We start from the raw sequence: 10,222 nt of genomic DNA, 5'->3' as shown, positions 1-10,222 counted from the left end.
CTAAGAATAACTTCAAGCTTATATATTTTTCAAGAATATAACCAAATGGTTTAACGAAAAACGATGGTTATACATGACCCGTGGAAGTTCTGGTTTTCTAGGTTCAACAACATCTCTGAGCGCAAATTTAAAAACGGAAAATCGGTCGTTGCGCGAAAATTGTCCAATTTCGAGCGCTTGAAAAGCTTATGTTATTCCGAGCTTCCGCTCGAATTTTGAACCCAAAAGCACGTTTGTTTTTGAAATGTATTCCTTATGATGTTATGCCAATCTCAATCGCGCATGCTTCGAAACTGATACCATCGCTAACAGACAGGTAACTTGTTGAATGGGTTGTCATGGTGTGGCTGCTAATGCGATTCCTTAACCGGAACAAAATAGGATGCAATGATGATGAACTACATATTGGCAGCTGTATCCATGCACCAGCGAACAGGGAAATTTGTCTCTGCCCTCGAAAGCTCTCTGGCTCTGGTATGTATGAGTCGTTCGGTAAGGCGGAGAGTAGCGCTCCAGCCGAACGCCCACGCGCTCGGAAAAGCGATCGTGTGGATAAGCTCCAATACAAAAGCAATTTGCAAGCTTCGATAATTATTCGCGACTCCAAGTTTCTAGGGAGATTGCCATCCACCCACGCGAAATGTAGTTCAAGCGTGATGGGAGATATTATTTGCGGTTCACGTGTTCCCGAATCGTTAATGCATCAGACACATGATAGCCTGCAGCGGGCTGGCGTTTGAATAAAAAACCTTCGTTTTGATTCGATAACAACTTTGATATCAAATACTTCAAACTGGTTTATCTCATCGAATGATACGTGACTGCTCAACTATAGAATGTTCCGATAATCGTAAATGAACTTGCCGTCTTATCGTCAAATTATATGCAGAATTCAATTTGTGTTGCGTTCAAACGAAAAAATATCATTTTTTCAGTATTTCGCGCGAAGCTTCTAAAATGCATCATTTTCTTGCGAGCACCCAAATGGGGCACCGTTAATAATCTTTCGATGTGGGAGAAATTGTAAGCTTCGGAGCAGTTCAAACCAAATTAATTTCGCAGATTCCCCGAGGCATGGTAAAAATCCAGTACTGCTGATTATTGTGATTATTGCAAGTGACGTCCTCCAGTATTAATACGAAATATGGCGAAAAACCGAGGTACACCAGCGTTATGGCGTGTGAAAGAAAGAATGAGACAAGTAAGACAAAATAAAATATAGACAAAGCTCTATAATCGTGACAAAAGAGAATTAACAAAAAAAAAACGCAAAATTATTGAAAGGATATTCGTCAAGTGTTGGTGAAGAGTCATTACAAGGACTAGAAAGTTGAAAGTTTTCCTCAAATATATTGTGCGCAGAGCACAAGAACATCGGGGAAAATTGTTCGCTTCTTCTTATTTTTACTCTTCTTCCTGTTTCTCTCTCTCTTTTTTTTTGTTCTTTGTTCATTGTTCTTTCTCCTTGTTTCTTGCTGTTTTATTCTTTGTTCATTGTTTTTTTTCCTTGTTTCTTTCTTTCTTCTTTCTTTTTTTCTTTTTCTTCTTTCTTCTTTCTTTTTATTTTTCTGTTACCAAAGAGCATGCAATTAAACATCAGAAGTCTGGTCAACACCGATGAGCCATAGATGATTTACGCTTGAAGGCAATATTCGCCACATAGAAATGCGTTGATATATGGCCTTCACAAGCCTGGGCATCGAACAATTTCCGAGCCTGACGAGTTTCCGAGTTTCTGACTGACAATCAAAGTTTACAGTTTTATGTACCTATGAACATACCTTGATATAGCGTACAAAATTTTGTATAAATAAATAAATGAATAAATGAATAAATAAATAAATATAATAGCGTGATTATTGATGACTGATTACTGAGCATCACAAAAGAAACGAAGAATGATTCTTTACTCTTCTGATGAGAAATGGTAATAAAATCGATCGAACCACTAGAGACATTGTCGTTACGACTTTGTAAAACGCTATTTTTAAGCGAGGTTATTGAATTGTTATCTATCCAGTATTTACTCAACTTGATCATCCCACAGGCAACTCTTACACACACTTATGTTCGATGACTTGCCGATATCCTCATTCAACAACAGACCGAGAAAAAGCTCATCTTTTCGTGAGTTTTCCTTGCTCACACACTAGTTAAAAAATACTCTCTTTTCCTCCTTCTCATTCAACTAGTATTTCTCAACCCCAAAATTTCTGACATCGGGTCCTCGCGTCCAGCCAAAGCTTTCAGTCGAGTTCTGGTCGTCCTGAGTGGTGGTCTGGTGGATTTCCTTGTGCCCCTTCGTGCAGAAGGAAAGCAAGCCTCGTCCGTGCCGTGTGGATCTGTGACAATCACTGTGCGTGTCCGCGTGTGCGAGTGTGTTGGTGAAAGAGGGCGGTGAACGGGTGCGAGAATCTGAAGACCCAACGTCTGTGGAGTGGAGTGGGTTTTTTCCTCTTTTTCCGAGGGCTGCCTGGCCTTGTGAATGGTGGAATCAATTGCTACCGAGTGACGATAGCAGAACCCCGTCTGGTGCAGTCGCTGCGAATGGGGCAACCTGCGGGACTGTTGGTGAAATTCTGTGCAACAGTGCAGCATCTGTAGCGTTGCTCTCCGTGGTGAAAGAAAATATCAAAACAGGGAACTGCACAAAATTTCCGGGAGGCGTCGGTCGTTTCGAATCAAAGGTGAAAATCAATCCCACCCAGAAGAAATCAGTGTTATCGCTAATGATTCATAGTTAAGAACTGTGTGTTGGGAAAATTGTTCGGTCGACCCAATGTAAAATTAACCAATTGAAAAAGTATATAAATATATATTGTGTAACACCGCGTCCTATTTCGCTTTTGCTTGTGGATTCGACGGTTGGGAGTGGGCCGTTTTGTGCGTATGACGTCTTTGTGTTAGTGTTTCGTGTCCCCGCTAAAGGAAACGCAGAGGTGTACAGTCCAAGCTGCATATTTTAAAGAGCCATTTCTGTATCCATTTAGCTCGAGTAGGGATGGCGAAGCTCTGGGCTTCCAAAAAAGCAACAAACTAGAGGAAAAATCCCCCATCAAATCAGAAAACGGAAAGCGAATCTCGGGAACGTGGAATCGAAAAGGTAAATAGTTCACAGCTCGTCAGAATTACGTGATTTGGAATAACAATGATGTGATTTATGCTGCGGGACCTTCAAACTTTTCCATTTGAATATGGCGTTATATGACGGAGAGTGGGAAGTTGAAAGGAGAATTTGAAGAATGCTTTCTTGTTCTTTATCACGGTTTTCCGAAACTTTTACTTTGGTCTTCTCCGAAGCTAGAAGATTTCTCGAGTCCCCGTTGGCATTTTTGGAAAGTTTGCTTTTCATGCATCGGATCGAAATGTTTACGTATTCTCAGATCTTCTGCGGGATGGGAAAACATTTTGTTTTAAATTCATATCAGCCCTTGCGGGAATACTGATTGAAATTTACCGGCCAGGGATGTTGGATAAGTTTCAATGCGTTCAAAACGAACCCTGTTGAGCTTTATCCATACTGCTTGAGTACTCTTCGCTTCAAATACATTGATCCTAAGTTCAATTAGTCAAAAGTCAGTGGCGTAGTAGTTTGACCAACGGGAGCAGAATTTCAGTGTTGTGTTCGTAACTCGATTTGCGTATTACCTTTTTTTAAATTTTATATGATTAAGACATATAGTATAATTGCATCAAATATATTGTTTTTGAATGTTCATTAACATATATGTTGTTGTATTTTCACATCTATTTATTTTTATATAATGTCATGTATAGATCAAATGTCAAAAGAGCATAAAAACATGTAAACCGAATTAAATGATACAGAGCGGACTCGATTATATTCTGTCTCCGATTTCTTTTTATTGTATATAATCGAATTCTGTATAAAACCGAGTCAAAAAATGTTTTATTTGTTTTTTATACATATATATTTGGTGTTTTGAATATAAAAGAAGAATTTAATGTTTTATTCATCCCCTTCAAGTCAGAAAACACCTTTCTCACAAGAAAAAAAAATTATCCAGGATCTCTCAGGAGATGATAGGTGTAAATTCTTCTATGCATAGAGTCAAATTTCAACAATGACAGAGCTATAAAACTTTGTTTTTGCTTCGGGTTTTGTTTGCGTCAAACTGACTCTCCATTGAAAAGCACGCTACGTAAGACGATTATGTTGCTTCCGTTTGAAAGATGATAATATTGGTACAGAATATGGTTGTGAAACATCTAAATTAATGGATTCAATTGAAACTTTGGATGTGCTGAACTTAAAACTTATTCCAAATTGGAGCTCTCTAATCGCTCTAAAATTTGTTCTTTGACACCCAACTTCTATCTTGCTTAATTTGGCTTCAAATGTTGCTGTGAACAATTTCTGTTGAGAATTCAATCAAAATCATCAAGAATCACGATTTTCACTTCACACTACTTATAATAGAGAATTAAATTTCACATTAACGTTGAAATACTACATTTTTTCTTAAAATAAGTCATATTTGAAAATGAAAAAACTTTTTGTTTTCAAACTGTATATAATTGAATCCAAAATTGTATATAATCGAGTCCGACCTGTACAAGCTGTTTATTCTCCACTTGGAATGAAACACCACCTTATACTTAGATTCATTGGACCAGAAAATGTAAAATTGCTCTGAACGGAGCAGAGCCCTTCATCTATACCGGGCTCAACCGCAACACTATCACATTATCTGATGGAGGCGCATTGTAGGTTTCTGTGAAAGGAGCAAAATTTGGGCTGTCTACATACAGGGTAACTTCGATATAACGTACATTTCACTTCCAAAATTGTACGTTGTATCGAATTGTACGTTATATCGAAGCATAATAAAGAACTCAGAAACGTAACTTATATTACTTTATAATGTTAGATTAATGAATAAATTCTACTAGAAAACGAACGGCCTGATTCTGCGTGGCATGTGAGGTGATATGACAATTGTCACGTATATCACGCGATTCCACCAGGCGTATGCCGTGAGAAATCTCATTTGAATGAACTCTTACAATACTCCCACTCTCAAATCTATGAGACGATTGTCACATGAACTGAGATTTATAGGTGACAATCGGCGATATGTCTTGAGGTGTCGACAGCGCATAAAAACAAATGAAAAATTGAAGAGAAACAGTAAGCGCCGTTTTTAGTCTTACAGAATCGATAGTAATGGTATTGCACGTATCAATGGGCGGTTTTTTTCTACCCATCGTGAACTCAAACCAACGAACTTAGACATTTATCAAATATTAGGCTGTCAAAAAAGTCCTGCGGTCTTTCCGCGAGGTGTCGTGGTAAGCGCGTAGTTCTAGTTGTATTCATTGTATCGAGTCATACTATAGCTTGTTGGAAAGGTATTTTTGCGCGCTATAATATAGTCCTTGACAGTGCTTTGTTTGGTTAAGTCGTTCGTGAGTTATAGTGTCGCAAATATGGAGCAAAATAAAGATAAAATCCGACATATTTTACAGTACTACTATGACAAAGGCAAAAATGCATCTCAAGCTGCCAATAAAATTTGTGCAGTTTATGGACCCGATACAGTTTCCATTTCCACCGCTCAACGATAGTTTCAACGTTTTCGTTCTGGTGTAGAGGTCGTCGAAGATGCACCACGCTCCGGAAGGCCTGTTGTCGAAAATTGCGACAAAATCGCTGAATTAGCCGAGAAAAACCGGCATAGTAGCAGCCGTAGCATCGGCCAAGAGCTGGGGATAAGTCATCAAACCGTTATTAACCATTTGAAGAAGCTTGGATTCACAAAGAAGCTCGATGTATGGGTGCCACACACGTTGACGCAAAAAACATCTTTGACCGTATCGACGCATGTGAATCGCAACAAAATCGACCCATTTCTGAAGCGGATCGTGACTGGCGATGAAAAGTGGGTCACTTACGACAACGTGAAGCGCAAACGGTCGTGTGGTCGAAGCCCGCTGAAGCGGCTCAGACGGTGGCCAAGCCCTCATTAACGGCCAGGAAGGTTCTGCTGTGTGTTTGGTGGGATTGTCAAGGAATAATCTATTATGAGCTGCTTCCCTATGGCCAAACGCTCAATTCGGACCTGTACTGCCAACAACTGGACCGTAGCACTCATGAAGAAGAGGCCATCTTTGATAAACAGAGGCCGCATTGTCTTCCATCAGGACAACGCCAGGCCACACACTTCTTTGGTGACGTGCCAGAAGCTCCGGGAGCTCGGATGGGAGGTTCTTTTGCATCTGCCGTATAGTCCGGACCTTGCACCAAGTGACTACCACCTGTTTTTGTCCATGGCGAACGAGCTAGGTAGTCAGAAGTTAGCCACAAAAGAGGCCTGTGAAAATTGGCTGTCCGAGTTTTTTGCCAATAAGGAAGCGAGCTTCTATAACAGGGGTATTATGAAGTTGGCATCTCGTTGGGAACAAGTCATCGAACAAAACGGCGCATATTTGACTTAAAACAGATGATTTAAGTCTAATTTATGATTTAACTAATTTTATGAACAAATGAAAATTAAAAAAAAAATACCGCAGGACTTTTTTGACAGCCTAATATCATTTATCAAGGTCCTCGCATTAGTATTAGTAAGTATTAGGCGTGCAAAATAGCGCACACACACACTGCACGCTATTTTATACATGTGAGTAGTTTTCGTGTACGCTACAAAAAAAATCTAGCGCACCTGTAGCGTTTGTCAAACCACGGTGAACTCAAACATCGATGCATGCAAACGTGCATGGGAGAGAGAGAGAAACGAATTCGTTTTGGGAGAAGTTGGGGGAATATCAAAATGCAATGAGGACAATTTGACTGGGAAAAATGGAATGATATAGTCGAGTCGGTAGAAGGAGATAGCGACTAAACGCCATACTGACTGTTCAGTCGTTTTGGCGGAGAAACTGCGTGAAGAGCCAAAAGTCATTTACCAACTGACTATGGATGAAGTCAGTCGGTTAGTCAGCCGACTATCCTCAGTTGACTATGACTATGCCGAGCCCTGATCTATTATCCCTCGATCGGACGAATAAACACACCGGAAATATTTCCATTACATGAAATCAATTTATTTTCTCTATAATACATCGTGAAATTTAGTCTATTCAATCTGATATGTTGAACAAATCATCAGCTTGGACGACTGTTCACATATTCTAGGAGAGGTGAACAGATATTTTGTTCAATCTCAGCGATTAATTAGCATAGAAATAATTTTGATGTTTGGGGGCAAAGTGGTCTTAGATGAATAACAACTTACAATGTTCTGTTTACTAAAGCTGATATACCTCATCACATTCTGCTCTTGAAGAAGATCCTTTTGTGGCTTTGACCTTGGATAAATATGCCACTCCAACTAAACCAAGCCTCATTATGCGGAACGTTAAGTGTTTCTTACTACGCTTTTGTATGCGAGAGAAAAATTAAATTGAGACTCTAGGTGAATAGACCAAGCATATTTCATGCATGTACCTACTACAACAAATATGATTTGAACAAATTTGGACGATACTTTGTCCTGAAGTGAGCGGTTAAAAATTGCAGCGATAAACATCGAGAGTGAAGCGGCACAGTTCTCCAATAGCAAAGGAGACAGATTATCTGTTCCGGGACCTTTCTTCGAATCGATGTCTTCGAGAGCTTTTCGAAAATCGTCTTGAGAAAACTGGATGCGTGGAAGAGGAATGTTGTGCGGAGTAACATACTCAAAGCAGTTGTCGTTGAACGGGTGACGCCTTACTGAACACGCTCTCAAAGAAAGTAGCGAAAAGATTGGCTGCTTCCGAATTTGAGCGAGATGTTATTCCATCCAAGTTTACAGAGCCAGGGATGCTCTTGCCAGCTTCCAGGTGCTTGATGTAATCCCAGAAGCGAGAAGGTAGTCTAAATTCTATGCAAATAGTTTTCATGCGTTGCAGAAAGAATGACTTTATATTCCAACTCAATTTCGCGAAGTGTTGCTTTGTCTGCTACATTTTTGTATGGAAATATCGGTTGCGTGCTTTTCGGAGATGGTTGCGAAGTTCCGCAGCTCGGGAGTCCACCAAGATTTGTTGAAAACAGATACAAAAGTTCGTTTCTTTCGAGGTACGTGACAATTGATAACGTCATAGAGTAATTCGTAGAAAGCTTGTAACATCAGGTCTACTGTATCGTAATTCGGGAGTCTATTCCACTCGACACCGGTAAGAACGGAGTCAAAAAGTCAAAGTCACATATCGAATAGTCAAGTTTGGTACATCTATCCTGATCGTCCATTAATTTTTGTGCGACATTAGTAAAATGAAAGGTGCGTGGTGGTCATCGGGAGGTAACAATGGAGCTGGCGGTGTGATCACGTCAAGGTAGTCGGGTAGGTTGGTAAATACTAAGTCAAGAAGTCTGGCATTTGTGTTGATAAAACGATTAATCTGCCTCAATTCATTCGCAAACATTGCTTCAATAAAATTTATCTCTGTTTCAGTCGACGCGTTTGAGGGAATGTAACCATTGATGTCCTGCACTTGCGTGAGCATTATACAGGGTTTTCCAACTTTAAATTCCGAAAGTAAATTGAAATAAAACATACTTAGAATTCGAAATTCGATGAAACTTTTATTTCAAATTAAAGTTTGGTTTATACCATTATGTGTGAAATACAACATCATTCAAATGTCCACCTAGGGCTTCCTCGCACACCTTGATCCGGAACAGGTAATTTTCGATGACTTTTCGGCACATATGGGGCGGTTCTCGGTCATAACTTCCAAATGTTGTCTTTCAAATGTTCAAGAGTTTTTCGGAGAGTTGGCATAGACACGGTCTTTCGCATAACCCCACAAAAAAAAAGTGTAGCGGGTTCAAATCGCATGATCTGGACGGCCAATTGGCATCACCAAAACGCGAAATTATGTGTCCCTCAAATTTCGTTCGCAATATGGCCATGTTCGGTCATGTTGGGTGGCAAGTGGCGCCGTCCTGCTGGAACCACATGTCATCCGTATCCATATCTTTAATTTGTGGCAAAAAAAAATCGGTTAACATGCGGCCATAGCGCTCACCATTCACAGTTACCGTCTCGCTGTCCTCATTTTCAAAGAAATACTGCCCGATGACTCCACCAGATCATAATGCGCACCAAACAGTGACTTTTGGCGGATGCAATGGCCTCTCAACAATCACGTGTGGATTTTCTGAGCCCCATATACGGAAATTTTGGGTGTTCACATAGCCACCGAGCTCGAAATGTGCCTCATCGCTGAAGAAAATTTGATGCGAAAATTCAGCGTTTTGCTGCTGTTGTTCGTTCACCCAATCGACGTATGCCCGACGCATTCCATGGTCACCACGCTCTAATTTTTGTACCAGTTGGACTTTATATGGATGTAGGTGCAAGTCCAAATGCAAAATTCGCCACAATGATGTGTTTGACAAGCTCAATTGCTGAGCACGCCGTGGAATCGAAACATTCGGGTCATCCTCCACACTGGCAGCAACAGCAGCAATATTTTCCACCGAACGCACATTACGCCTCACAATATCCGCTACGGATCCAGTTTGTTCGAATTTACGCACTACAATAGCGATTGTGTGCTCTGTAGGCCGTCCATGACGACCAAAATCCGTCCGTAATGCTCGAAAAACATTTGCCGGGTTTTCATCATTTTTATAGTATAATTTAACAAAATTAACACGTTGTGCGATGCAAAAACGATCCATATTGTAAAATGGCAGACATTCAACTAACGATATGACGCTTTGGTTGACAGCTATGTCAAACGGTTGTCAGCGAAGGGCTGTATACTTTCGGAAGCCCGAAATGAAAAACCCTGTATAACTCGCTGCTAGAATTTGGTGGAAGATAGATGGCAACGACGTAGAGAAAACGAAGCTGAGATTTTATGCGAACTGTGATTTGTTCAAGTACTTCACTGTTGGTCATCGAAACAGGCTCACACACTAGATAGTTTTTGACAGCAATTAGAACCCCACCACCCCGCGAGTGACGACTGGTAAGATCATTACGATCACAGCGGAAAAAAGCGTGATCGGATGAGATTTCACTGCTATCGATGTCGGTCTTGAGCCATGTTTCCGTGAAAACAAGTACGTCATAATCGCAGCTGGATAACAGCAAGCGCAGTTGAGCGATTTTTGTACCCAGGCCTCTGACGTTTTGGTAGTACACGGACAGTTTCATCTTTTCGGTCACCTCCACGTGAATAGCTTCATTATCTAACTGAATTT

General features: G+C 40.4%; 1 protein-coding gene across 5 annotated transcripts in view; it reads left to right on the top strand.

Moving 5' to 3' along the window:
• The first annotated feature begins 2,264 nt into the window (after nt 1–2,264).
• LOC129775129 (probable G-protein coupled receptor CG31760) overlaps nt 2,265–10,222 on the top strand; it is a 189,699-nt gene continuing 181,741 nt past the window's right edge. For all 5 annotated transcript variants that reach the window (XM_055779434.1, XM_055779433.1, XM_055779432.1 and 2 more), the window contains exon 1: nt 2,265–3,103. The gene's annotated coding sequence lies outside the window, so the exon portion shown is untranslated. The remainder of the gene's footprint in view (nt 3,104–10,222) is intronic.

This window comes from Toxorhynchites rutilus, chromosome 3 (genome assembly GCF_029784135.1).
Source record: "Toxorhynchites rutilus septentrionalis strain SRP chromosome 3, ASM2978413v1, whole genome shotgun sequence".
Lineage (NCBI taxonomy): Eukaryota > Metazoa > Arthropoda > Insecta > Diptera > Culicidae > Toxorhynchites > Toxorhynchites rutilus.
This window is presented reverse-complemented; position numbering and strand designations above follow the sequence as displayed.